General features: G+C 41.7%; 46 non-coding genes and 39 pseudogenes across 46 annotated transcripts in view; all 85 read left to right on the top strand.

The window, feature by feature from the left end:
- LOC135070631 (5S ribosomal RNA) overlaps nt 1–62 on the top strand; it is a 119-nt gene extending 57 nt beyond the window's left edge. The window contains exon 1 of the ribosomal RNA XR_010256788.1: nt 1–62. This exon is cut by the window's left edge and continues 57 nt beyond it. This is a non-coding gene — a ribosomal RNA (5S ribosomal RNA).
- Nucleotides 63–169: 107 nt separating this feature from the next.
- On the top strand, nt 170–288 carry LOC135058945 (5S ribosomal RNA). Its single transcript, XR_010245366.1, has one exon. It is a non-coding gene; the product is annotated as a 5S ribosomal RNA (ribosomal RNA).
- A 107-nt stretch (nt 289–395) lies between these two features.
- LOC134891765 (5S ribosomal RNA) lies at nt 396–514 on the top strand (annotated as a pseudogene).
- Nucleotides 515–621: 107 nt separating this feature from the next.
- LOC134901100 (5S ribosomal RNA) lies at nt 622–740 on the top strand. Its single transcript, XR_010174594.1, has one exon. It is a non-coding gene; the product is annotated as a 5S ribosomal RNA (ribosomal RNA).
- Nucleotides 741–847: 107 nt separating this feature from the next.
- Nucleotides 848–966, top strand: LOC134901106 (5S ribosomal RNA). The gene has a single exon (XR_010174600.1). It is a non-coding gene; the product is annotated as a 5S ribosomal RNA (ribosomal RNA).
- Nucleotides 967–1,073: 107 nt separating this feature from the next.
- Nucleotides 1,074–1,192, top strand: LOC135069086 (5S ribosomal RNA). The gene has a single exon (XR_010255277.1). It is a non-coding gene; the product is annotated as a 5S ribosomal RNA (ribosomal RNA).
- Nucleotides 1,193–1,299: 107 nt separating this feature from the next.
- On the top strand, nt 1,300–1,418 carry LOC134886340 (5S ribosomal RNA). The gene has a single exon (XR_010170426.1). It is a non-coding gene; the product is annotated as a 5S ribosomal RNA (ribosomal RNA).
- Nucleotides 1,419–1,525: 107 nt separating this feature from the next.
- On the top strand, nt 1,526–1,644 carry LOC135066217 (5S ribosomal RNA). Its single transcript, XR_010252471.1, has one exon. It is a non-coding gene; the product is annotated as a 5S ribosomal RNA (ribosomal RNA).
- A 107-nt stretch (nt 1,645–1,751) lies between these two features.
- Nucleotides 1,752–1,870, top strand: LOC134886981 (5S ribosomal RNA; annotated as a pseudogene).
- Nucleotides 1,871–1,977: 107 nt separating this feature from the next.
- LOC134892362 (5S ribosomal RNA) lies at nt 1,978–2,096 on the top strand (annotated as a pseudogene).
- Nucleotides 2,097–2,203: 107 nt separating this feature from the next.
- LOC134887421 (5S ribosomal RNA) lies at nt 2,204–2,322 on the top strand (annotated as a pseudogene).
- Nucleotides 2,323–2,428: 106 nt separating this feature from the next.
- Nucleotides 2,429–2,547, top strand: LOC134888001 (5S ribosomal RNA; annotated as a pseudogene).
- A 107-nt stretch (nt 2,548–2,654) lies between these two features.
- LOC134894580 (5S ribosomal RNA) lies at nt 2,655–2,773 on the top strand (annotated as a pseudogene).
- A 107-nt stretch (nt 2,774–2,880) lies between these two features.
- LOC134890942 (5S ribosomal RNA) lies at nt 2,881–2,999 on the top strand (annotated as a pseudogene).
- A 107-nt stretch (nt 3,000–3,106) lies between these two features.
- Nucleotides 3,107–3,225, top strand: LOC135069827 (5S ribosomal RNA). Its single transcript, XR_010256009.1, has one exon. It is a non-coding gene; the product is annotated as a 5S ribosomal RNA (ribosomal RNA).
- A 107-nt stretch (nt 3,226–3,332) lies between these two features.
- LOC134889568 (5S ribosomal RNA) lies at nt 3,333–3,451 on the top strand (annotated as a pseudogene).
- Nucleotides 3,452–3,558: 107 nt separating this feature from the next.
- LOC134887164 (5S ribosomal RNA) lies at nt 3,559–3,677 on the top strand (annotated as a pseudogene).
- Nucleotides 3,678–3,784: 107 nt separating this feature from the next.
- LOC134901311 (5S ribosomal RNA) lies at nt 3,785–3,903 on the top strand. The gene has a single exon (XR_010174800.1). It is a non-coding gene; the product is annotated as a 5S ribosomal RNA (ribosomal RNA).
- A 107-nt stretch (nt 3,904–4,010) lies between these two features.
- LOC135058944 (5S ribosomal RNA) lies at nt 4,011–4,129 on the top strand. Its single transcript, XR_010245365.1, has one exon. It is a non-coding gene; the product is annotated as a 5S ribosomal RNA (ribosomal RNA).
- Nucleotides 4,130–4,236: 107 nt separating this feature from the next.
- LOC134885816 (5S ribosomal RNA) lies at nt 4,237–4,355 on the top strand. Its single transcript, XR_010169920.1, has one exon. It is a non-coding gene; the product is annotated as a 5S ribosomal RNA (ribosomal RNA).
- A 107-nt stretch (nt 4,356–4,462) lies between these two features.
- Nucleotides 4,463–4,581, top strand: LOC135066102 (5S ribosomal RNA). The gene has a single exon (XR_010252360.1). It is a non-coding gene; the product is annotated as a 5S ribosomal RNA (ribosomal RNA).
- Nucleotides 4,582–4,688: 107 nt separating this feature from the next.
- Nucleotides 4,689–4,807, top strand: LOC134901104 (5S ribosomal RNA). Its single transcript, XR_010174598.1, has one exon. It is a non-coding gene; the product is annotated as a 5S ribosomal RNA (ribosomal RNA).
- A 107-nt stretch (nt 4,808–4,914) lies between these two features.
- On the top strand, nt 4,915–5,033 carry LOC134886980 (5S ribosomal RNA; annotated as a pseudogene).
- Nucleotides 5,034–5,140: 107 nt separating this feature from the next.
- On the top strand, nt 5,141–5,259 carry LOC134892360 (5S ribosomal RNA; annotated as a pseudogene).
- A 107-nt stretch (nt 5,260–5,366) lies between these two features.
- LOC134887419 (5S ribosomal RNA) lies at nt 5,367–5,485 on the top strand (annotated as a pseudogene).
- A 106-nt stretch (nt 5,486–5,591) lies between these two features.
- LOC134885280 (5S ribosomal RNA) lies at nt 5,592–5,710 on the top strand. Its single transcript, XR_010169398.1, has one exon. It is a non-coding gene; the product is annotated as a 5S ribosomal RNA (ribosomal RNA).
- Nucleotides 5,711–5,817: 107 nt separating this feature from the next.
- LOC134889021 (5S ribosomal RNA) lies at nt 5,818–5,936 on the top strand (annotated as a pseudogene).
- Nucleotides 5,937–6,043: 107 nt separating this feature from the next.
- On the top strand, nt 6,044–6,162 carry LOC134894579 (5S ribosomal RNA; annotated as a pseudogene).
- Nucleotides 6,163–6,269: 107 nt separating this feature from the next.
- LOC134890941 (5S ribosomal RNA) lies at nt 6,270–6,388 on the top strand (annotated as a pseudogene).
- A 107-nt stretch (nt 6,389–6,495) lies between these two features.
- On the top strand, nt 6,496–6,614 carry LOC135069825 (5S ribosomal RNA). The gene has a single exon (XR_010256007.1). It is a non-coding gene; the product is annotated as a 5S ribosomal RNA (ribosomal RNA).
- A 107-nt stretch (nt 6,615–6,721) lies between these two features.
- Nucleotides 6,722–6,840, top strand: LOC134889567 (5S ribosomal RNA; annotated as a pseudogene).
- A 107-nt stretch (nt 6,841–6,947) lies between these two features.
- Nucleotides 6,948–7,066, top strand: LOC135070630 (5S ribosomal RNA). The gene has a single exon (XR_010256787.1). It is a non-coding gene; the product is annotated as a 5S ribosomal RNA (ribosomal RNA).
- Nucleotides 7,067–7,173: 107 nt separating this feature from the next.
- LOC134901310 (5S ribosomal RNA) lies at nt 7,174–7,292 on the top strand. The gene has a single exon (XR_010174799.1). It is a non-coding gene; the product is annotated as a 5S ribosomal RNA (ribosomal RNA).
- A 107-nt stretch (nt 7,293–7,399) lies between these two features.
- On the top strand, nt 7,400–7,518 carry LOC135058943 (5S ribosomal RNA). The gene has a single exon (XR_010245364.1). It is a non-coding gene; the product is annotated as a 5S ribosomal RNA (ribosomal RNA).
- Nucleotides 7,519–7,625: 107 nt separating this feature from the next.
- LOC134885815 (5S ribosomal RNA) lies at nt 7,626–7,744 on the top strand. The gene has a single exon (XR_010169919.1). It is a non-coding gene; the product is annotated as a 5S ribosomal RNA (ribosomal RNA).
- A 107-nt stretch (nt 7,745–7,851) lies between these two features.
- Nucleotides 7,852–7,970, top strand: LOC135067599 (5S ribosomal RNA). The gene has a single exon (XR_010253810.1). It is a non-coding gene; the product is annotated as a 5S ribosomal RNA (ribosomal RNA).
- A 107-nt stretch (nt 7,971–8,077) lies between these two features.
- LOC134885338 (5S ribosomal RNA) lies at nt 8,078–8,196 on the top strand. The gene has a single exon (XR_010169454.1). It is a non-coding gene; the product is annotated as a 5S ribosomal RNA (ribosomal RNA).
- A 107-nt stretch (nt 8,197–8,303) lies between these two features.
- Nucleotides 8,304–8,422, top strand: LOC134887453 (5S ribosomal RNA; annotated as a pseudogene).
- A 107-nt stretch (nt 8,423–8,529) lies between these two features.
- Nucleotides 8,530–8,648, top strand: LOC134891412 (5S ribosomal RNA; annotated as a pseudogene).
- A 107-nt stretch (nt 8,649–8,755) lies between these two features.
- LOC135065986 (5S ribosomal RNA) lies at nt 8,756–8,874 on the top strand. Its single transcript, XR_010252249.1, has one exon. It is a non-coding gene; the product is annotated as a 5S ribosomal RNA (ribosomal RNA).
- Nucleotides 8,875–8,981: 107 nt separating this feature from the next.
- Nucleotides 8,982–9,100, top strand: LOC135066659 (5S ribosomal RNA). The gene has a single exon (XR_010252901.1). It is a non-coding gene; the product is annotated as a 5S ribosomal RNA (ribosomal RNA).
- Nucleotides 9,101–9,207: 107 nt separating this feature from the next.
- On the top strand, nt 9,208–9,326 carry LOC134892359 (5S ribosomal RNA; annotated as a pseudogene).
- Nucleotides 9,327–9,433: 107 nt separating this feature from the next.
- Nucleotides 9,434–9,552, top strand: LOC134887452 (5S ribosomal RNA; annotated as a pseudogene).
- Nucleotides 9,553–9,659: 107 nt separating this feature from the next.
- Nucleotides 9,660–9,778, top strand: LOC135061317 (5S ribosomal RNA). The gene has a single exon (XR_010247702.1). It is a non-coding gene; the product is annotated as a 5S ribosomal RNA (ribosomal RNA).
- Nucleotides 9,779–9,885: 107 nt separating this feature from the next.
- LOC135067372 (5S ribosomal RNA) lies at nt 9,886–10,004 on the top strand. Its single transcript, XR_010253588.1, has one exon. It is a non-coding gene; the product is annotated as a 5S ribosomal RNA (ribosomal RNA).
- A 107-nt stretch (nt 10,005–10,111) lies between these two features.
- LOC134900891 (5S ribosomal RNA) lies at nt 10,112–10,230 on the top strand. The gene has a single exon (XR_010174393.1). It is a non-coding gene; the product is annotated as a 5S ribosomal RNA (ribosomal RNA).
- Nucleotides 10,231–10,337: 107 nt separating this feature from the next.
- On the top strand, nt 10,338–10,456 carry LOC135058998 (5S ribosomal RNA). The gene has a single exon (XR_010245418.1). It is a non-coding gene; the product is annotated as a 5S ribosomal RNA (ribosomal RNA).
- Nucleotides 10,457–10,563: 107 nt separating this feature from the next.
- Nucleotides 10,564–10,682, top strand: LOC134887381 (5S ribosomal RNA; annotated as a pseudogene).
- A 107-nt stretch (nt 10,683–10,789) lies between these two features.
- Nucleotides 10,790–10,908, top strand: LOC135068627 (5S ribosomal RNA). The gene has a single exon (XR_010254823.1). It is a non-coding gene; the product is annotated as a 5S ribosomal RNA (ribosomal RNA).
- Nucleotides 10,909–11,015: 107 nt separating this feature from the next.
- Nucleotides 11,016–11,134, top strand: LOC135065867 (5S ribosomal RNA). The gene has a single exon (XR_010252137.1). It is a non-coding gene; the product is annotated as a 5S ribosomal RNA (ribosomal RNA).
- Nucleotides 11,135–11,241: 107 nt separating this feature from the next.
- LOC135066658 (5S ribosomal RNA) lies at nt 11,242–11,360 on the top strand. Its single transcript, XR_010252900.1, has one exon. It is a non-coding gene; the product is annotated as a 5S ribosomal RNA (ribosomal RNA).
- A 107-nt stretch (nt 11,361–11,467) lies between these two features.
- LOC134892358 (5S ribosomal RNA) lies at nt 11,468–11,586 on the top strand (annotated as a pseudogene).
- A 107-nt stretch (nt 11,587–11,693) lies between these two features.
- LOC134893182 (5S ribosomal RNA) lies at nt 11,694–11,812 on the top strand (annotated as a pseudogene).
- Nucleotides 11,813–11,919: 107 nt separating this feature from the next.
- On the top strand, nt 11,920–12,038 carry LOC134893902 (5S ribosomal RNA; annotated as a pseudogene).
- Nucleotides 12,039–12,145: 107 nt separating this feature from the next.
- LOC134900955 (5S ribosomal RNA) lies at nt 12,146–12,264 on the top strand. The gene has a single exon (XR_010174456.1). It is a non-coding gene; the product is annotated as a 5S ribosomal RNA (ribosomal RNA).
- Nucleotides 12,265–12,371: 107 nt separating this feature from the next.
- Nucleotides 12,372–12,490, top strand: LOC135065752 (5S ribosomal RNA). The gene has a single exon (XR_010252025.1). It is a non-coding gene; the product is annotated as a 5S ribosomal RNA (ribosomal RNA).
- Nucleotides 12,491–12,597: 107 nt separating this feature from the next.
- On the top strand, nt 12,598–12,716 carry LOC134890294 (5S ribosomal RNA; annotated as a pseudogene).
- Nucleotides 12,717–12,823: 107 nt separating this feature from the next.
- LOC134892357 (5S ribosomal RNA) lies at nt 12,824–12,942 on the top strand (annotated as a pseudogene).
- Nucleotides 12,943–13,049: 107 nt separating this feature from the next.
- On the top strand, nt 13,050–13,168 carry LOC134887450 (5S ribosomal RNA; annotated as a pseudogene).
- Nucleotides 13,169–13,275: 107 nt separating this feature from the next.
- On the top strand, nt 13,276–13,394 carry LOC135061316 (5S ribosomal RNA). The gene has a single exon (XR_010247701.1). It is a non-coding gene; the product is annotated as a 5S ribosomal RNA (ribosomal RNA).
- Nucleotides 13,395–13,501: 107 nt separating this feature from the next.
- On the top strand, nt 13,502–13,620 carry LOC135067360 (5S ribosomal RNA). The gene has a single exon (XR_010253577.1). It is a non-coding gene; the product is annotated as a 5S ribosomal RNA (ribosomal RNA).
- A 107-nt stretch (nt 13,621–13,727) lies between these two features.
- LOC134901701 (5S ribosomal RNA) lies at nt 13,728–13,846 on the top strand. Its single transcript, XR_010175185.1, has one exon. It is a non-coding gene; the product is annotated as a 5S ribosomal RNA (ribosomal RNA).
- Nucleotides 13,847–13,953: 107 nt separating this feature from the next.
- On the top strand, nt 13,954–14,072 carry LOC135058997 (5S ribosomal RNA). The gene has a single exon (XR_010245417.1). It is a non-coding gene; the product is annotated as a 5S ribosomal RNA (ribosomal RNA).
- Nucleotides 14,073–14,179: 107 nt separating this feature from the next.
- Nucleotides 14,180–14,298, top strand: LOC134887380 (5S ribosomal RNA; annotated as a pseudogene).
- A 107-nt stretch (nt 14,299–14,405) lies between these two features.
- LOC135068626 (5S ribosomal RNA) lies at nt 14,406–14,524 on the top strand. Its single transcript, XR_010254822.1, has one exon. It is a non-coding gene; the product is annotated as a 5S ribosomal RNA (ribosomal RNA).
- Nucleotides 14,525–14,631: 107 nt separating this feature from the next.
- LOC135065636 (5S ribosomal RNA) lies at nt 14,632–14,750 on the top strand. Its single transcript, XR_010251912.1, has one exon. It is a non-coding gene; the product is annotated as a 5S ribosomal RNA (ribosomal RNA).
- Nucleotides 14,751–14,857: 107 nt separating this feature from the next.
- LOC135066657 (5S ribosomal RNA) lies at nt 14,858–14,976 on the top strand. Its single transcript, XR_010252899.1, has one exon. It is a non-coding gene; the product is annotated as a 5S ribosomal RNA (ribosomal RNA).
- Nucleotides 14,977–15,083: 107 nt separating this feature from the next.
- Nucleotides 15,084–15,202, top strand: LOC134892356 (5S ribosomal RNA; annotated as a pseudogene).
- A 107-nt stretch (nt 15,203–15,309) lies between these two features.
- Nucleotides 15,310–15,428, top strand: LOC134893181 (5S ribosomal RNA; annotated as a pseudogene).
- A 107-nt stretch (nt 15,429–15,535) lies between these two features.
- Nucleotides 15,536–15,654, top strand: LOC134893901 (5S ribosomal RNA; annotated as a pseudogene).
- A 107-nt stretch (nt 15,655–15,761) lies between these two features.
- On the top strand, nt 15,762–15,880 carry LOC135064280 (5S ribosomal RNA). Its single transcript, XR_010250590.1, has one exon. It is a non-coding gene; the product is annotated as a 5S ribosomal RNA (ribosomal RNA).
- Nucleotides 15,881–15,987: 107 nt separating this feature from the next.
- LOC134887598 (5S ribosomal RNA) lies at nt 15,988–16,106 on the top strand (annotated as a pseudogene).
- A 107-nt stretch (nt 16,107–16,213) lies between these two features.
- Nucleotides 16,214–16,332, top strand: LOC134888268 (5S ribosomal RNA; annotated as a pseudogene).
- A 107-nt stretch (nt 16,333–16,439) lies between these two features.
- LOC134888793 (5S ribosomal RNA) lies at nt 16,440–16,558 on the top strand (annotated as a pseudogene).
- A 107-nt stretch (nt 16,559–16,665) lies between these two features.
- Nucleotides 16,666–16,784, top strand: LOC134889147 (5S ribosomal RNA; annotated as a pseudogene).
- A 108-nt stretch (nt 16,785–16,892) lies between these two features.
- On the top strand, nt 16,893–17,011 carry LOC134889540 (5S ribosomal RNA; annotated as a pseudogene).
- A 107-nt stretch (nt 17,012–17,118) lies between these two features.
- On the top strand, nt 17,119–17,237 carry LOC134894188 (5S ribosomal RNA; annotated as a pseudogene).
- A 107-nt stretch (nt 17,238–17,344) lies between these two features.
- On the top strand, nt 17,345–17,463 carry LOC135067601 (5S ribosomal RNA). The gene has a single exon (XR_010253812.1). It is a non-coding gene; the product is annotated as a 5S ribosomal RNA (ribosomal RNA).
- Nucleotides 17,464–17,570: 107 nt separating this feature from the next.
- Nucleotides 17,571–17,689, top strand: LOC135059342 (5S ribosomal RNA). The gene has a single exon (XR_010245748.1). It is a non-coding gene; the product is annotated as a 5S ribosomal RNA (ribosomal RNA).
- A 107-nt stretch (nt 17,690–17,796) lies between these two features.
- On the top strand, nt 17,797–17,915 carry LOC135068416 (5S ribosomal RNA). Its single transcript, XR_010254619.1, has one exon. It is a non-coding gene; the product is annotated as a 5S ribosomal RNA (ribosomal RNA).
- A 107-nt stretch (nt 17,916–18,022) lies between these two features.
- On the top strand, nt 18,023–18,141 carry LOC134890832 (5S ribosomal RNA; annotated as a pseudogene).
- Nucleotides 18,142–18,248: 107 nt separating this feature from the next.
- LOC135065521 (5S ribosomal RNA) lies at nt 18,249–18,367 on the top strand. Its single transcript, XR_010251801.1, has one exon. It is a non-coding gene; the product is annotated as a 5S ribosomal RNA (ribosomal RNA).
- Nucleotides 18,368–18,474: 107 nt separating this feature from the next.
- On the top strand, nt 18,475–18,593 carry LOC134901618 (5S ribosomal RNA). Its single transcript, XR_010175105.1, has one exon. It is a non-coding gene; the product is annotated as a 5S ribosomal RNA (ribosomal RNA).
- Nucleotides 18,594–18,700: 107 nt separating this feature from the next.
- Nucleotides 18,701–18,819, top strand: LOC135068750 (5S ribosomal RNA). Its single transcript, XR_010254942.1, has one exon. It is a non-coding gene; the product is annotated as a 5S ribosomal RNA (ribosomal RNA).
- A 107-nt stretch (nt 18,820–18,926) lies between these two features.
- Nucleotides 18,927–19,045, top strand: LOC134890831 (5S ribosomal RNA; annotated as a pseudogene).
- Nucleotides 19,046–19,088: the final 43 nt, after the last annotated feature.

The raw sequence follows: 19,088 nt of genomic DNA, 5'->3' as shown, positions 1-19,088 counted from the left end.
AGTGTTGGGCCTGGTTAGTAGTTGGATGGGAGACCACCTGGGAATACAAGGTGCTGTAGATATTTTTATACTGCCAACACCGTTCTGTTGATGCATTCCATTTTCAAACGTATTCATTTATGAAACAGTAGTTAGAAGTAGAAAAGTTCTAATAGAAACCACAAAGGTCATCTACAGCCACACCACACTGGATACACCCAATCTCATCTGATCTTGGGAGATAAGCAGTGTTGGGCCTGGTTAGTACTTGGATGGGAGACCACCTGGGAATACAAGGTGCTGTAGATATTTTTATACTGCCAACACCGTTCTGTTGATGCATTCCATTTTCAAACGTATTCACTTATGAACCAGTAGTTAGAAGTAGAAAAGTTCTAACAGAAACCACAAAGCTCATCTACAGCCACACCACACTGGATACGCTCAATCTCATCTGATCTTGGAAGCTTAGCAGTGTTGGGCCTGGTTAGTACTTGGATGGAAGACCACCTTGGAATACAAGGTGCTGTAGATATTTTTATACTGCCAACACCGTTCTGTTGATGCATTCCATTTTCAAACGTATTCATTTATGAACCAGTAGTTAGAAGTAGAAAAGATCTAACAGAAACCTCAAAGCTCATCTACAGCCACGCCACACTGGATACACCCAATCTCATCTGATCTTGGAAGCTAAGCAGTGTTGGGCCTGGTTAGTACTTGGATGGGAGACCACCTGGGAATACAAGGTGCTGTAGATATTTTTATACTGCCAACACCGTTCTGTTGATGCATTCCATTTTCAAACGTATTAATTTATGAACCAGTAGTTAGAAGTAGAAAAGTTCTAACAGAAACCACAAAGCTCATCTACAGCCACACCACACTGGATACACCCAATCTCATCTGATCTTGGAAGCAAAGCAGTGTTGGGCCTGGTTAGTACTTGGATGGGAGACCACCTGGGAATACAAGGTGCTGTAGATACTTTTATACTGCCAACACCGTTCTGTTGATGCATTCCATTTTCAAACGTATTCATTTATAAACCAGTAGTAAGAAGTAGAAAAGTTCTAACAGAAACCACAAAGCTCATCTACAGCCAAGCCACATTGAATACGCCCAATCTCATCTGATCTTGGAAGCTAAGCAGTGTTGGGCCTGGTTAGTACTTGGATGGGATACCACCTGGGAATACAAGGTGCTGTAGATATTTTTATACTGCCAACACCGTTCTGTTGATGCATTCCATTTTCAAACGTATTCATTTATGAACCAGTAGTTAGAAGTAAAAAAGTTCTAACAGAAACCACAAAGCTCATCTACAGTCACACCACACTGGATATGCCCAATCTCATCTGATCTTGGAATCTAAGCAGTGTTGGGCCTGGTTAGTAGTTGGATGGGAGACCACCTGGGAATACAAGGTGCTGTAGATATTTTTATACTGCCAACACCGTTCTGTTGATGCATTCCATTTTCAAACGTATTCATTTATGAACCAGTAGTTAGAAGTAGAAAAGATCTAACAGAAACCACAAAGCTCATCTACAGCCACACCACACTGGATACACCCAATCTCATCTGATCTTGGAAGCTAAGCAGTGTTGGGCCTGGTTAGTACTTGGATGGGAGACCACCTGGGAATACAAGGTGCTGTAGATATTTTTATACTGCCAACACCGTTCTGTTGATGCATTCCATTTTCAAACGTATTAATTTATGAACCAGTAGTTAGAATTAGAAAAGTTCTAACAGAAACCACAAAGCTCATCTACAGCCACACCACACTGGATACACTCAAGCTCATCTGATCTTGGAAGCAAAGCAGTGATGGGCCTGGTTAGTACTTGGATGGGAGACCACCTGGGAATACAAGGTGCTGTAGATACTTTTATACTGCCAACACCGTTCTGTTGATGCATTCCATTTTCAAACGTATTCATTTATGAACCAGTAGTAAGAAGTAGAAAAGTTCTAACAGAAACCACAAAGCTCATCTACAGCCAAGCCACATTGGATACGCCCAATCTCATCTGATCTTGGTAGCTAAGCAGTGTTTGGCCTGGTTAGTACTTGGATGGGATACCACCTGGGAATACAAGGTGCTGTAGATATTTTTATACTGCCAACACCGTTCTGTTGATGCATTCCATTTTCAAACGTATTCATTTATGAACCAGTAGTTAGAAGTAGAAAAGTTCTAACAGTAACCACAAAGCTCATCTACAGCCATACCACATTGGATATGCCCAATCTCATCTGATCTTGGAAGCTAAGCAGTGTTGGACCTGGTTAGTACTTGGAAGGGAGCCCACCTGGGAATACAAGGTGCTGTAGATATTTTATACTGCCAACACCATTCTGTTGATGCATTCCATTTTCAAACGTATTCATTTATGAACCAGTAGTTAGAAGTAGAAAAGTTCTAACAGAAACCACAAAGCTCGTCTACAGCCACACCACACTGGATACGCTCAATCTCATCTGATCTTGGAAGCTAAGCAGTGTTTGGCCTGGTTAGTACTTGGATGGGAGACCACATGGGAATACAAGGTGCTGTAGATATTTTTATACTGCCAACACCGTTCTGTTGATGCATTCCATTTTCAAATGTTTTCATTTATGAACCAGTAGTTAGAAGTAGAAAAGTTCTAACAGAAACCACACAGCTCATCTACAGCCACACCAGACTGGATACACCCAAACTCATCTGATCTTGGAAGCTAAACCGTGTTGGGCCTGGTTAGTACTTGGAGGGGAGACCACCTAGGAATACAAGGTGCTGTAGATTTTTTTATACTGCCAACACCGTTCTGTTGATGCATTCCATTTTCAAACGTATTCATTTATGAACCAGTAGTTAGAAGTAGAAAAGTTCTAACAGAAACCACAAAGCTTATATACAGCCACACCAGACTGGATACGCCCAATCTCATCTGATCTTGGAAGCTAAGCAGTGTTGGGCCTGGTTAGTACTTGGATAGGAGACCACCTGGGAATACAAGGTGCTGTAGATATTTTTATACTGCCAACACCGTTCTGTTGATGCATTCCATTTTCAAACGTATTAATTTATGAACCAGTAGTTAGAAGTAGAAAAGTTCTAACAGAAACCACAAAGCTCATCTACAGCCACACCACACTGGATACGCCCAATCTCATCTGATCTTGGAAGCTAAGCAGTGTTGGGCCTGGTTAGTACTTGGATGTGAGACCACCTGAGAATACAAGGTGCTGTAGATATTTTTATACTGCCAACACCGTTCTGTTGATGCATTCCATTTTAAAACGTATTCATTTATGAACCAGTAGTTAGAAGTAGAAATGTTCTAACAGAAACCACAAAGCTCATCTACAGCCACACCAGACTGGATACGCCTAATCTCATCTGATCTTGGAAGCTAAGCAGTGTTGGGCCTGGTTAGTACTTGGATGGGAGACCACCTGGGAATAGAAGGTGCTGTAGATATTTTTATACTGCCAACACCGTTCTGTTGATGCATTCCATTTTCAAACGTATTCACTTATGAACCAGTAGTTAGAAGTAGAAAAGTTCTAACAGAAACCACAAAGCTCATCTACAGCCACACCACACTGGGTACGCCCAATCTCATCTGAACTTGAAAGCTAAGCAGTGTTGGGCCTGGTTAGTAGTTGGATGGGAAACCACCTGGGAATACAAGGTGCTGTAGATATTTTTATACTGCCAACACCGTTCAGTTGATGCATTCCATTTTCAAACGTACTTATTTATGAACCAGTAGTTAGAAGTAGAAAAGTTCTAACAGAAACCACAAAGCTCATCTACAGCCACACCACACTGGATACGCCCAATCTCATCTGATCTTGGAAGCTAAGCAGTGTTGGGCCTGGTTAGTACTTGGATGGGAGACCACCTGAGAATACAAGGTGCTGTAGATATTTTTATACTGCCAACACCGTTCTGTTGATGCATTCCATTTTCAAACGTATTCATTTATGAAACAGTAGTTAGAAGTAGAAAAGTTCTAATAGAAACCACAAAGGTCATCTACAGCCACACCACACTGGATACACCCAATCTCATCTGATCTTGGGAGATAAGCAGTGTTGGGCCTGGTTAGTACTTGGATGGGAGACCACCTGGGAATACAAGGTGCTGTAGATATTTTTATACTGCCAACACCGTTCTGTTGATGCATTCCATTTTCAAACGTATTCACTTATGAACCAGTAGTTAGAAGTAGAAAAGTTCTAACAGAAACCACAAAGCTCATCTACAGCCACACCACACTGGATACACTCAATCTCATCTGATCTTGGAAGCTTAGCAGTGTTGGGCCTGGTTAGTACTTGGATGGGAGACCACCTTGGAATACAAGGTGCTGTAGATATTTTTATACTGCCAACACCGTTCTGTTGATGCATTCCATTTTCAAACGTATTCATTTATGAACCAGTAGTTAGAAGTAGAAAAGATCTAACAGAAACCTCAAAGCTCATCTACAGCCACACCACACTGGATACACCCAATCTCATCTGATCTTGGAAGCTAAGCAGTGTTGGGCCTGGTTAGTACTTGGATGGGAGACCACCTGGGAATACAAGGTGCTGTAGATATTTTTATACTGCCAACACCGTTCTGTTGATGCATTCCATTTTCAAACGTATTAATTTATGAACCAGTAGTTAGAAGTAGAAAAGTTCTAACAGAAACCACAAAGCTCATCTACAGCCACACCACACTGGATACACCCAATCTCATCTGATCTTGGAAGCAAAGCAGTGTTGGGCCTGGTTAGTACTTGGATGGGAGACCACCTGGGAATACAAGGTGCTGTAGATACTTTTATACTGCCAACACCGTTCTGTTGATGCATTCCATTTTCAAACGTATTCATTTATGAACCAGTAGTTAGAATTAGAAAAGTTCTAACAGAAACCACAAAGCTCATCTACAGCCACACCACACTGGATACACTCAAGCTCATCTGATCTTGGAAGCAAAGCAGTGATGGGCCTGGTTAGTACTTGGATGGGAGACCACCTGGGAATACAAGGTGCTGTAGATACTTTTATACTGCCAACACCGTTCTGTTGATGCATTCCATTTTCAAACGTATTCATTTATGAACCAGTAGTAAGAAGTAGAAAAGTTCTAACAGAAACCACAAAGCTCATCTACAGCCAAGCCACATTGGATACGCCCAATCTCATCTGATCTTGGTAGCTAAGCAGTGTTTGGCCTGGTTAGTACTTGGATGGGATACCACCTGGGAATACAAGGTGCTGTAGATATTTTTATACTGCCAACACCGTTCTGTTGATGCATTCCATTTTCAAACGTATTCATTTATGAACCAGTAGTTAGAAGTAGAAAAGTTCTAACAGTAACCACAAAGCTCATCTACAGCCATACCACATTGGATATGCCCAATCTCATCTGATCTTGGAAGCTAAGCAGTGTTGGACCTGGTTAGTACTTGGAAGGGAGCCCACCTGGGAATACAAGGTGCTGTAGATATTTTATACTGCCAACACCATTCTGTTGATGCATTCCATTTTCAAACGTATTCATTTATGAACCAGTAGTTAGAAGTAGAAAAGTTCTAACAGAAACCACAAAGCTCGTCTACAGCCACACCACACTGGATACACTCAATCTCATCTGATCTTGGAAGCTAAGCAGTGTTTGGCCTGGTTAGTACTTGGATGGGAGACCACATGGGAATACAAGGTGCTGTAGATATTTTTATACTGCCAACACCGTTCTGTTGATGCATTCCATTTTCAAATGTTTTCATTTATGAACCAGTAGTTAGAAGTAGAAAAGTTCTAACAGAAACCACAAAGGTCAACTACAGCCACACCACACTGGCTACGCCCAATCTCATCTGATCTTGGAAGCTAAGCAGTGTTGTGCCTGGTTAGTACCTGGATGGGAGACCTCCTGGGAATACAAGGTGCTGTAGATATTTTTATACTGCCAACACCGTTCTGTTGATGCATTCCATTTTCAAACGTATTCATTTATGAACCAGTAGTTAGAAGTAGAAAAGTTCTAACAGAAACCACACAGCTCATCTACAGCCACACCAGACTGGATACACCCAAACTCATCTGATCTTGGAAGCTAAACCGTGTTGGGCCTGGTTAGTACTTGGAGGGGAGACCACCTAGGAATACAAGGTGCTGTAGATTTTTTTATACTGCCAACACCGTTCTGTTGATGCATTCCATTTTCAAACGTATTCATTTATGAACCAGTAGTTAGAAGTAGAAAAGTTCTAACAGAAACCACAAAGCTTATATACAGCCACACCAGACTGGATACGCCCAATCTCATCTGATCTTGGAAGCTAAGCAGTGTTGGGCCTGGTTAGTACTTGGATAGGAGACCACCTGGGAATACAAGGTGCTGTAGATATTTTTATACTGCCAACACCGTTCTGTTGATGCATTCCATTTTCAAACGTATTAATTTATGAACCAGTAGTTAGAAGTAGAAAAGTTCTAACAGAAACCACAAAGCTCATCTACAGCCACACCACACTGGATACGCCCAATCTCATCTGATCTTGGAAGCTAAGCAGTGTTGGGCCTGGTTAGTACTTGGATGTGAGACCACCTGAGAATACAAGGTGCTGTAGATATTTTTATACTGCCAACACCGTTCTGTTGATGCATTCCATTTTAAAACGTATTCATTTATGAACCAGTAGTTAGAAGTAGAAATGTTCTAACAGAAACCACAAAGCTCATCTACAGCCACACCAGACTGGATACGCCTAATCTCATCTGATCTTGGAAGCTAAGCAGTGTTGGGCCTGGTTAGTACTTGGATGGGAGACCACCTGGGAATAGAAGGTGCTGTAGATATTTTTATACTGCCAACACCGTTCTGTTGATGCATTCCATTTTCAAACGTATTCACTTATGAACCAGTAGTTAGAAGTAGAAAAGTTCTAACAGAAACCACAAAGCTCATCTACAGCCACACCACACTGGGTACGCCCAATCTCATCTGAACTTGAAAGCTAAGCAGTGTTGGGCCTGGTTAGTAGTTGGATGGGAGACCACCTGGGAATACAAGGTGCTGTAGATATTTTTATACTGCCAACACCGTTCAGTTGATGCATTCCATTTTCAAACGTACTTATTTATGAACCAGTAGTTAGAAGTAGAAAAGTTCTAACAGAAACCACAAAGCTCATCTACAGCCACACCACACTGGATACGCCCAATCTCATCTGATCTTGGAAGCTAAGCAGTGTTGGGCCTGGTTAGTACTTGGATGGGAGACCACCTGAGAATACAAGGTGCTGTAGATATTTTTATACTGCCAACACCGTTCTGTTGATGCATTCCATTTTCAAACGTATTCATTTATGAAACAGTAGTTAGAAGTAGAAAAGTTCTAATAGAAACCACAAAGGTCATCTACAGCCACACCACACTGGATACACCCAATCTCATCTGATCTTGGGAGATAAGCAGTGTTGGGCCTGGTTAGTACTTGGATGGGAGACCACCTGGGAATACAAGGTGCTGTAGATATTTTTATACTGCCAACACCGTTCTGTTGATGCATTCCATTTTCAAACGTATTCACTTATGAACCAGTAGTTAGAAGTAGAAAAGTTCTAACAGAAACCACAAAGCTCATCTACAGCCACACCACACTGGATACACTCAATCTCATCTGATCTTGGAAGCTTAGCAGTGTTGGGCCTGGTTAGTACTTGGATGGGAGACCACCTTGGAATACAAGGTGCTGTAGATATTTTTATACTGCCAACACCGTTCTGTTGATGCATTCCATTTTCAAACGTATTAATTTATGAACCAGTAGTTAGAAGTAGAAAAGTTCTAACAGAAACCACAAAGCTCATCTACAGCCACACCACACTGGATACACCCAATCTCATCTGATCTTGGAAGCAAAGCAGTGTTGGGCCTGGTTAGTACTTGTATGGGAGACCACCTGGGAATACAAGGTGTTGTAGATACTTTTATACTGCCAACACCGTTCTGTTGATGCATTCCATTTTCAAACGTATTCATTTATAAACCAGTAGTAAGAAGTAGAAAAGTTCTAACAGAAACCACAAAGCTCATCTACAGCTAAGCCACATTGAATACGCCCAATCTCATCTGATCTTGGAAGCTAAGCAGTGTTGGGCCTGGTTAGTACTTGGATGGGATACCACCTGGGAATACAAGGTGCTGTAGATATTTTTATACTGCCAACACCGTTCTGTTGATGCATTCCATTTTCAAACGTATTCATTTATGAACCAGTAGTTAGAAGTAAAAAAGTTCTAACAGAAACCACAAAGCTCATCTACAGTCACACCACACTGGATACGCCCAATCTCATCTGATCTTGGAATCTAAGCAGTGTTGGGCCTGGTTAGTAGTTGGATGGGAGACCACCTGGGAATACAAGGTGCTGTAGATATTTTTATACTGCCAACACCATTCTGTTGATGCATTCCATTTTCAAACGTACTCATTTATGAACCAGTAGTTAGAAGTAGAAAAGTTCTAACAGAAACCACAAAGCTCATCTACAGCCACACCACACTGGATACGTCCAATCTCATCTGATCTTGGAAGCTTAGCAGTGTTGGGCCTGGTAAGTACTTGGATGGGAGACTACCTGGGAATACAAGGTGCTGTAGATATTTTTATACTGCCAACACCGTTCTGTTGATGCATTCCATTTTCAAACGTATTCATTTATGAACCAGTAGTTAGAAGTAGAAAAGATCTAACAGAAACCACAAAGCTCATCTACAGCCACACCACACTGGATACACCCAATCTCATCTGATCTTGGAAGCTAAGCAGTGTTGGGCCTGGTTAGTACTTGGATGGGAGACCACCTGGGAATACAAGGTGCTGTAGATATTTTTATACTGCCAACACCGTTCTGTTGATGCATTACATTTTCAAACGTATTAATTTATGAACCAGTAGTTAGAAGTAGAAAAGTTCTAACAGAAACCACAAAGCTCATCTACAGCCACACCACACTGGATACACCCAAGCTCATCTGATCTTGGAAGCAAAGCAGTGTTGGGCCTGGTTAGTACTTGGATGGGAGACCACCTGGGAATACAAGGTGCTGTAGATACTTTTATACTGCCAACACCGTTCTGTTGATGCATTCCATTTTCAAACGTATTCATTTATGAACCAGTAGTAAGAAGTAGAAAAGTTCTAACAGAAACCACCAAGCTCATCTACAGCCAAGCCACATTGGATACGCCCAATCTCATCTGATCTTGGTAGCTAAGCAGTGTTTGGCCTGGTTAGTACTTGGATGGGATACCACCTGGGAATACAAGGTGCTGTAGATATTTTTATACTGCCAACACCGTTCTGTTGATGCATTCCATTTTCAAACGTATTCATTTATGAACCAGTAGTTAGAAGTAGAAAAGTTCTAACAGAAACCACAAAGCTCATCTACAGTCACACCACACTGGATACGCCCAATCTCATCTGATCTTGGAATCTAAGCAGTGTTGGGCCTGGTTAGTAGTTGGATGGGAGACCACCTGGGAATACAAGGTGCTGTAGATATTTTTATACTGCCAACACCGTTCTGTTGATGCATTCCATTTTCAAACGTACTCATTTATGAACCAGTAGTTAGAAGTAGAAAAGTTCTAACAGAAACCACAAAGCTCATCTACAGCCACACCACACTGGATACGCCCAATCTCATCTGATCTTGGAAGCTAAGCAGTGTTGGGCCTGGTTAGTACTTGGATGGGAGACCACCTTGGAATACAAGGTGCTGTAGATATTTTTTTACTGCCAACACCGTTCTGTTGATGTTTTCCATTTTCAAATGTATTAATTTATGAACCAGTAGTTAGAAGTAGAAAAGTTCTAACAGAAACCACAAAGCTCATCTACAGCCACACCACACTGGATACGCCCAATCTCATCTGATCTTGGAAGCTAAGCAGTGTTGGGCCTGGTTAGTACTTGGATGGGAGACCACCTGGGAATACAAGGTGCTGTAGATATTTTTATACTGCCAACACCGTTCTGTTGATGTTTTCCATTTTCAAATTTATTAATTTATGAACCAGTAGTTAGAAGTAGAAAAGTTCTAACAGAAACCACAAAGCTCATCTACAGCCACACCACACTGGATACGCCCAATCTCATCTGATCTTGGAAGCTAAGCAGTGTTGGGCCTGGTTAGTACTTGGATGGGAGACCACCTGGGAAAACAAGGTGCTGTAGATATTTTTATACTGCCAACACCGTTCTGTTGATGCATTCCATTTTCAAACGTACTCATTTATGAACCAGTAGTTAGAAGTAGAAAAGTTCTAACAGAAACCACAAAACTCATCTACAGCCACACCACACTGGATATGCCCAATCTCATCTGATCTTGGAAGCTAAGCAGTGTTGGGCCTGGTTAGTACTTGGATGGGAGACCACCTGGGAATACAAGGTGCTGTAGATATTTTTATACTGCCAACACCATTCTGTTGATGCATTCCATTTTCAAACGTATACATTTCTGAACCAGTAGTAAGAAGTAGAAAAGTTCTAACAGAAACCACAAAGCTCATCTACAGCCAAGCCACATTGGATACGCCCAATCTCATCTGATCTTGGAAGCTAAGCAGTGTTGGGCCTGGTTAGTACTTGGATGGGATACCACCTGGGAATACAAGGTGCTGTTGATATTTTTATACTGCCAACACCGTTCTGTTGATGCATTCCATTTTCAAACGTACTCATTTATGAACCAGTAGTTAGAAGTAGAAAAGTTCTAACAGAAACCACAAAGCTCATCTACAGCCACACCACACTGGATACGCCCAATCTCATCTGATCTTGGAAGCTTAGCAGTGTTGGGCCTGGTTAGTACTTAGATGGGAGACCACCTGGGAATACAAGGTGCTGTAGATATTTTTATACTGCCAACACCGTTCTGTTGATGCATTCCATTTTCAAACGTATTCATTTATGAACCAGTAGTTAGAAGTAGAAAAGATCTAACAGAAACCCCAAAGCTCATCTACAGCCACACCACACTGGATACACCCAATCTCATCTGATCTTGGAAGCTAAGCAGTGTTGGGCCTGGTTAGTACTTGGATGGGAGACCACCTGGGAATACAAGGTGCTGTAGATATTTTTATACTGCCAACACCGTTCTGTTGATGCATTCCATTTTCAAACGTATTAATTTATGAACCAGTAGTTAGAAGTAGAAAAGTTCTAACAGAAACCACAAAGCTCATCTACAGCCACACCACACTGGATACACCCAAGCTCATCTGATCTTGGAAGCAAAGCAGTGTTGGGCCTGGTTAGTACTTGGATGGGAGACCACCTGGGAATACAAGGTGCTGTAGATACTTTTATACTGCCAACACCGTTCTGTTGATGCATTCCATTTTCAAACGTATTCATTTATGAACCAGTAGTAAGAAGTAGAAAAGTTCTAACAGAAACCACAAAGCTCATCTACAGCCAAGCCACATTGGATACGCCCAATCTCATCTGATCTTGGTAGCTAAGCAGTGTTTGGCCTGGTTAGTACTTGGATGGGATACCACCTGGGAATACAAGGTGCTGTAGATATTTTTATACTGCCAACACCGTTCTGTTGATGCATTCCATTTTCAAACGTATTCATTTATGAACCAGTAGTTAGAAGTAGAAAAGTTCTAACAGAAACCACAAAGCTCATCTACAGTCACACCACACTGGATACGCCCAATCTCATCTGATCTTGGAATCTAAGCAGTGTTGGGCCTGGTTAGTAGTTGGATGGGAGACCACCTGGGAATACAAGGTGCTTTAGATATTTTTATACTGCCAACACCGTTCTGTTGATGCATTCCATTTTCAAACGTACTCATTTATGAACCAGTAGTTAGAAGTAGAAAAGTTCTAACAGAAACCACAAAGCTCATCTACAGCCACACCACACTGGATACGTCCAATCTCATCTGATCTTGGAAGCTAAGCAGTGTTATGCCTGGTTAGTACTTGGATGGGACACCACCTGGGAATACAAGGTGCTGTAGATATTTTTATACTGCCAACACCGTTCTGTTGATGCATTCCATTTTCAAACGTATTCATTTATGAACCAGTAGTTAGAAGTAAAAAAGTTCTAACAGAAACCACAAAGCTCATCTACAGCCACACCACACTGGATGCGCCCAATCTCATCTGATCTTGGAAGCTAAGCAGTGTTGGGCCTGGTTAGTACTTAGATGGGAGACCACCTGGGAATACAAGGTGCTGTAGATATTTTTATACTGCCAACACCGTTCTGTTGATGCATTCCATTTTCAAACGTATTCATTTATGAACCAGTAGTTAGAAGTAGAAAAGATCTAACAGAAACCCCAAAGCTCATCTACAGCCACACCACACTGGATACACCCAATCTCATCTGATCTTGGAAGCTAAGCAGTGTTGGGCCTGGTTAGTACTTGGATGGGAGACCACCTGGGAATACAAGGTGCTGTAGATATTTTTATACTGCCAACACCGTTCTGTTGATGCATTCCATTTTCAAATGTATTAATTTATGAACCAGTAGTTAGAAGTAGAAAAGTTCTAACAGAAACCACAAAGCTCATCTACAGCCACACCACACTGGATACACCCAAGATCATCTGATCTTGGAAGCAAAGCAGTGTTGGGCCTGGTTAGTACTTGGATGGGAGACCACCTGGGAATACAAGGTGCTGTAGATACTTTTATACTGCCAACACCGTTCTGTTGATGCATTCCATTTTCAAACGTATTCATTTATGAACCAGTAGTAAGAAGTAGAAAAGTTCTAACAGAAACCACAAAGCTCATCTACAGCCAAGCCACATTGGATACGCCCAATCTCATCTGATCTTGGTAGCTAAGCAGTGTTTGGCCTGGTTAGTACTTGGATGGGATACCACCTGGGAATACAAGGTGCTGTAGATATTTTTATACTGCCAACACCGTTCTGTTGATGCATTCCATTTTCAAACGTATTCATTTATGAACCAGTAGTTAGAAGTAGAAAAGTTCTAACAGAAACCACAAAGCTCATCTACAGTCACACCACACTGGATACGCCCAATCTCATCTGATCTTGGAATCTAAGCAGTGTTGGGCCTGGTTAGTAGTTGGATGGGAGACCACCTGGGAATACAAGGTGCTGTAGATATTTTTATACTGCCAACACCGTTCTGTTGATGCATTCCATTTTCAAACGTACTCATTTATGAACCAGTAGTTAGAAGTAGAAAAGTTCTAACAGAAACCACAAAGCTCATCTACAGCCACACCACACTGGATACGCCCAATCTCATCTGATCTTGGAAGCTAAGCAGTGTTGGGCCTGGTTAGTACTTGGATGGGAGACCACCTTGGAATACAAGGTGCTGTAGATATTTTTTTACTGCCAACACCGTTCTGTTGATGTTTTCCATTTTCAAATGTATTAATTTATGAACCAGTAGTTAGAAGTAGAAAAGTTCTAACAGAAACCACAAAGCTCATCTACAGCCACACCACACTGGATACGCCCAATCTCATCTGATCTTGGAAGCTAAGCAGTGTTGGGCCTGGTTAGTACTTGGATGGGAGACCACCTGGGAATACAAGGTGCTGTAGATATTTTTATACTGCCAACACCGTTCTGTTGATGTTTTCCATTTTCAAATTTATTAATTTATGAACCAGTAGTTAGAAGTAGAAAAGTTCTAACAGAAACCACAAAGCTCATCTACAGCCACACCACACTGGATACGCCCAATCTCATCTGATCTTGGAAGCTAAGCAGTGTTGGGCCTGGTTAGTACTTAGATGGGAGACCACCTGGGAAAACAAGGTGCTGTAGATATTTTTATACTGCCAACACCGTTCTGTTGATGCATTCCATTTTCAAACGTACTCATTTATGAACCAGTAGTTAGAAGTAGAAAAGTTCTAACAGAAACCACAAAACTCATCTACAGCCACACCACACTGGATATGCCCAATCTCATCTGATCTTGGAAGCTAAGCAGTGTTGGGCCTGGTTAGTACTTGGATGGGAGACCACCTGGGAATACAAGGTGCTGTAGATATTTTTATACTGCCAACACCATTCTGTTGATGCATTCCATTTTCAAACGTATACATTTCTGAACCAGTAGTAAGAAGTAGAAAAGTTCTAACAGAAACCACAAAGCTCATCTACAGCCAAGCCACATTGGATACGCCCAATCTCATCTGATCTTGGAAGCTAAGCAGTGTTGGGCCTGGTTAGTACTTGGATGGGATACCACCTGGGAATACAAGGTGCTGTTGATATTTTTATACTGCCAACACCGTTCTGTTGATGCATTCCATTTTCAAACGTACTCATTTATGAACCAGTAGTTAGAAGTAGAAAAGTTCTAACAGAAACCACAAAGCTCATCTACAGCCACACCACACTGGATACGCCCAATCTCATCTGATCTTGGAAGCTTAGCAGTGTTGGGCCTGGTTAGTACTTAGATGGGAGACCACCTGGGAATACAAGGTGCTGTAGATATTTTTATACTGCCAACACCGTTCTGTTGATGCATTCCATTTTCAAACGTATTCATTTATGAACCAGTAGTTAGAAGTAGAAAAGATCTAACAGAAACCCCAAAGCTCATCTACAGCCACACCACACTGGATACACCCAATCTCATCTGATCTTGGAAGCTAAGCAGTGTTGGGCCTGGTTAGTACTTGGATGGGAGACCACCTGGGAATACAAGGTGCTGTAGATATTTCTATACTGCCAACACCGTTCTGTTGATGCATTCCATTTTCAAACGTATTAATTTATGAACCAGTAGTTAGAAGTAGAAAAGTTCTAACAGAAACCACAAAGCTCATCTACAGCCACACCACACTGGATACACCCAAGCTCATCTGATCTTGGAAGCAAAGCAGTGTTGGGCCTGGTTAGTACTTGGATGGGAGACCACCTGGGAATACAAGGTGCTGTAGATACTTTTATACTGCCAACACCGTTCTGTTGATGCATTCCATTTTCAAACGTATTCATTTATGAACCAGTAGTAAGAAGTAGAAAAGTTCTAACAGAAACCACAAAGCTCATCTACAGCCAAGCCACATTGGATACGCCCAATCTCATCTGATCTTGGTAGCTAAGCAGTGTTTGGCCTGGTTAGTACTTGGATGGGATACCACCTGGGAATACAAGGTGCTGTAGATATTTTTATACTGCCAACACCGTTCTGTTGATGCATTCCATTTTCAAACGTATTCATTTATGAACCAGTAGTTAGAAGTAGAAAAGTTCTAACAGAAACCACAAAGCTCATCTACAGTCACACCACACTGGATACGCCCAATCTCATCTGATCTTGGAATCTAAGCAGTGTTGGGCCTGGTTAGTAGTTGGATGGGAGACCACCTGGGAATACAAGGTGCTTTAGATATTTTTATACTGCCAACACCGTTCTGTTGATGCATTCCATTTTCAAACGTACTCATTTATGAACCAGTAGTTAGAAGTAGAAAAGTTCTAACAGAAACCACAAAGCTCATCTACAGCCACACCACACTGGATACGTCCAATCTCATCTGATCTTGGAAGCTAAGCAGTGTTATGCCTGGTTAGTACTTGGATGGGACACCACCTGGGAATACAAGGTGCTGTAGATATTTTTATACTGCCAACACCGTTCTGTTGATGCATTCCATTTTCAAACGTATTCATTTATGAACCAGTAGTTAGAAGTAAAAAAGTTCTAACAGAAACCACAAAGCTCATCTACAGCCACACCACACTGGATGCGCCCAATCTCATCTGATCTTGGAAGCTAAGCAGTGTTGGGCCTGGTTAGTACTTGGATGAGAGACCACCTGGGAATACAAGGTGCTGTAGATATTTTTATACTGCCAACACCGTTCTGTTGATGCATTCCATTTTCAAACGTATTCATTTATGAACCAGTAGTTAGAAGTAGAAAAGTTCTAACAGAAACCACAAAGCTCATCTACAGCCACACCAGACTGGATATGCCTAATCTCATCTGATCTTGGAAGCTAAGCAGTGTTGGGCCTGGTTAGTACTTGGATGGGAGACCACCTGGGAATACAAGGTGCTGTAGATATTTTTATACTGCCAACACCGTACTGTTGATGCATTCCATTTTCAAATGTATTCATTTATAAACCAGTAGTTAGAAGTAGAAAAGTTCTAACAGAAACCACAAAGCTCATCTACAGCCACACCACACTGGATACGCCCAATCTCATCTGATCTTGGAAGCTAAGCAGTGTTGTTCCTGGTTAGTACCTGGATGGGAGACCACCTGGGAATACAAGGTGCTGTAGATATTTTTATACTGCCAACACCGTTCTGTTGATGCATTCCATTTTCAAACGTATTAATTTATGAACCACTAGTTAGAAGTAGAAAAGTTCTAACATAAACCACAAAGCTCATCTACAGCCACATCACACTGGATACGCCCAATCTCATCTGATCTTGGAAGCTAAGCAATGTTGGGCCTGGTTAGTACTTGGATGGCAGACCACCTGGGAATACAAGGTGCTGTAGATATTTTTATACTGCCAACACCGTTCTTTTGATGCATTCCATTTTCAAACGTATTCATGTATGAACCAGTAGTTAGAAGTAGAAAAGTTCTAACAGAAACCACAAAGCTCATCTACAGCCACACCACTCTGGATACGCCCAATCTCATCTGATCTTGGAAGCTAAGCATTGTTGGGCCTGGTTAGTACTTGAAAGGGAGACCACCTGGGAATACAAGGTGCTGTAGATATTTTTATACTGCCAACACCGTTCTGTTGATGCATTCCATTTTTCAAAAGTATTCATTTATGAACCAGTAGTTAGAAGTAGAAAAGTTCTAACAGAAACCACAAAGCTCATCTACAGCCACACCACACTGGATACGCCCAATCTCATCTGATGTTGGAAGCTAAGCAGTGTTGTGCCTGGTTAGTACTTGGATGGGAGACCACCTGGGAATACAAGGTGCTGTAGATATTTTTATACTGCCAACACCGTTCTGTTGATGCATTCCTTTTTAAAACGTATTCATTTATGAACCAGTAGTTAGACGTAGAAAAGTTCTAACAAAAACCACACAGCTCATCTACAGCCACACCAGACTGGATACACCCAAACTCATCTGATCTTGGAAGCTAAGCCGTGTTGGGCCTGGTTAGTACTTGGAGGGGAGACCACCTAGGAATACAAGGTGCTGTAGATATTTTTTTACTGCCAACACTGTTCTGTTGATGCATTCCTTTTTAAAACGTATTCATTTATGAACCAGTAGTTAGAAGTAGAAAAGTTCTAACAGAAACCGCAAAGCTTATCTACAGCCACACCACACTGGAAAAGCCCAATCTCATCTGATCTCGGAAGCTAAGCAGTGTTGGGCCTGGTTAGTACTTGGATGGGAGACCACCTGGGAATACAAGGTGCTGTAGATTTTTTTATACTGCCAACACCGTTCTGTTGATGCAATCCATTTTCAAACGTATTAATTTATGAACCAGTAGTTAGAAGTAGAAAAGTTCTAACAGAAACCACAAAGCTCATCTACAGCCACACCATACTGGATACGCCCAATCTCATCTGATCTTGGAAGCTAAGCAGTGTTGGGCCTGGTTAGTACTTGGATGGGAGACCACCTGGGAATACAAGGTGCTGTAGATATTTTTATACTGCCAACACCGTACTGTTGATGCATTCCATTTTCAAATGTATTAATTTATGAACCAGTAGTTAGAAGTAGAAAAGTTCTAACAGAAACCACAAAGCTCGTCTACAGACACACCACACTGGATACGCCCAATCTCATCTGATCTTGGAAGCTAAGCAGTGTTGGGCCTGGTTAGTACTTGGATGGGAGACCACCTGGGAATACAAGGTGCTGTAGATATTTTTATACTGCCAACACCGTTCTGTTGATGCATTCCATTTTCAAACGTACTCATTTATGAACCAGTAGTTAGAAGTAGAAAAGTTCTAACAGAAACCACAAAGCTCATCTACAGCCACACCACACTGGATACGCCCAATCTCATCTGATCTTGGAAGCTTAGCAGTGTTGAACCTGGTTAGTACTTGGATGGGAGACCACCTGGGAATACAAGGTGCTGTAGATATTTTTATACTGCCAACACCGTTCTGTTGATGCATTCCATTTTCAAACGTATTCATTTATGAACCAGTAGTTAGAAGTAGAAAAGATCTAACAGAAACCACAAAGCTCATCTACAGCCACACCACACTGGATACACCCAATCTCATCTGATCTTGGAAGCTAAGCAGTGTTGGGCCTGGTTAGTACTTGGATGGGAGACCACCTGGGAATACAAGGTGCTGTAGATATTTTTATACTGCCAACACCGTTCTGTTGATGCATTCCATTTTCAAACGTTTTCATTTATGAACCTGTAGTTAGAAGTAGAAAAGTTCTAACAGAAACCACAAAGCTCATCTACAGCCATACCACATTGGATACGCCCAATCTCATCTGATCTTGGAAGCTAAGCAGTGTTGGGCCTGGTTAGTACTTGGATGGGATACCACCTGGGAATACAAGGTGCTGTAGATATTTTTATACTGCCAACACCGTTCTGTTGATGCATTCCATTTTCAAACGTATTCATTTATGAACCAGTAGTTAGAAGTAAAAAAGTTCTAACAGAAACCACAAAGCTCATCTACAGTCACACCACACTGGATACGCCCAATCTCATCTGATCTTGGAATCTAAGCAGTGTTGGGCCTGGTTAGTACTTGGATGGGAGACCACCTGGGAATACAAGGTGCTGTAGATATTTTTATACTGCCAACACCGTTCTGTTGATGCATTCCATTTTCAAACGTACTCATTTATGAACCAGTAGTTAGAAGTAGAAAAGTTCTAACAGAAACCACAAAGCTCATCTACAGCCACACCACACTGGATACGCCCAATCTCATCTGATCTTGGAAGCTTAGCAGTGTTGAACCTGGTTAGTACTTGGATGGGAGACCACCTGGGAATACAAGGTGCTGTAGATATTTTTATACTGCCAACACCGTTCTGTTGATGCATTCCATTTTC

The sequence above is a fragment of the Pseudophryne corroboree genome, chromosome 3, assembly GCF_028390025.1.
Source record: "Pseudophryne corroboree isolate aPseCor3 chromosome 3, aPseCor3.hap2, whole genome shotgun sequence".
NCBI lineage: Eukaryota > Metazoa > Chordata > Amphibia > Anura > Myobatrachidae > Pseudophryne > Pseudophryne corroboree.
Note: the sequence above shows the minus strand (reverse complement) of the source record. Positions and strands in the feature narration are given on the sequence as shown.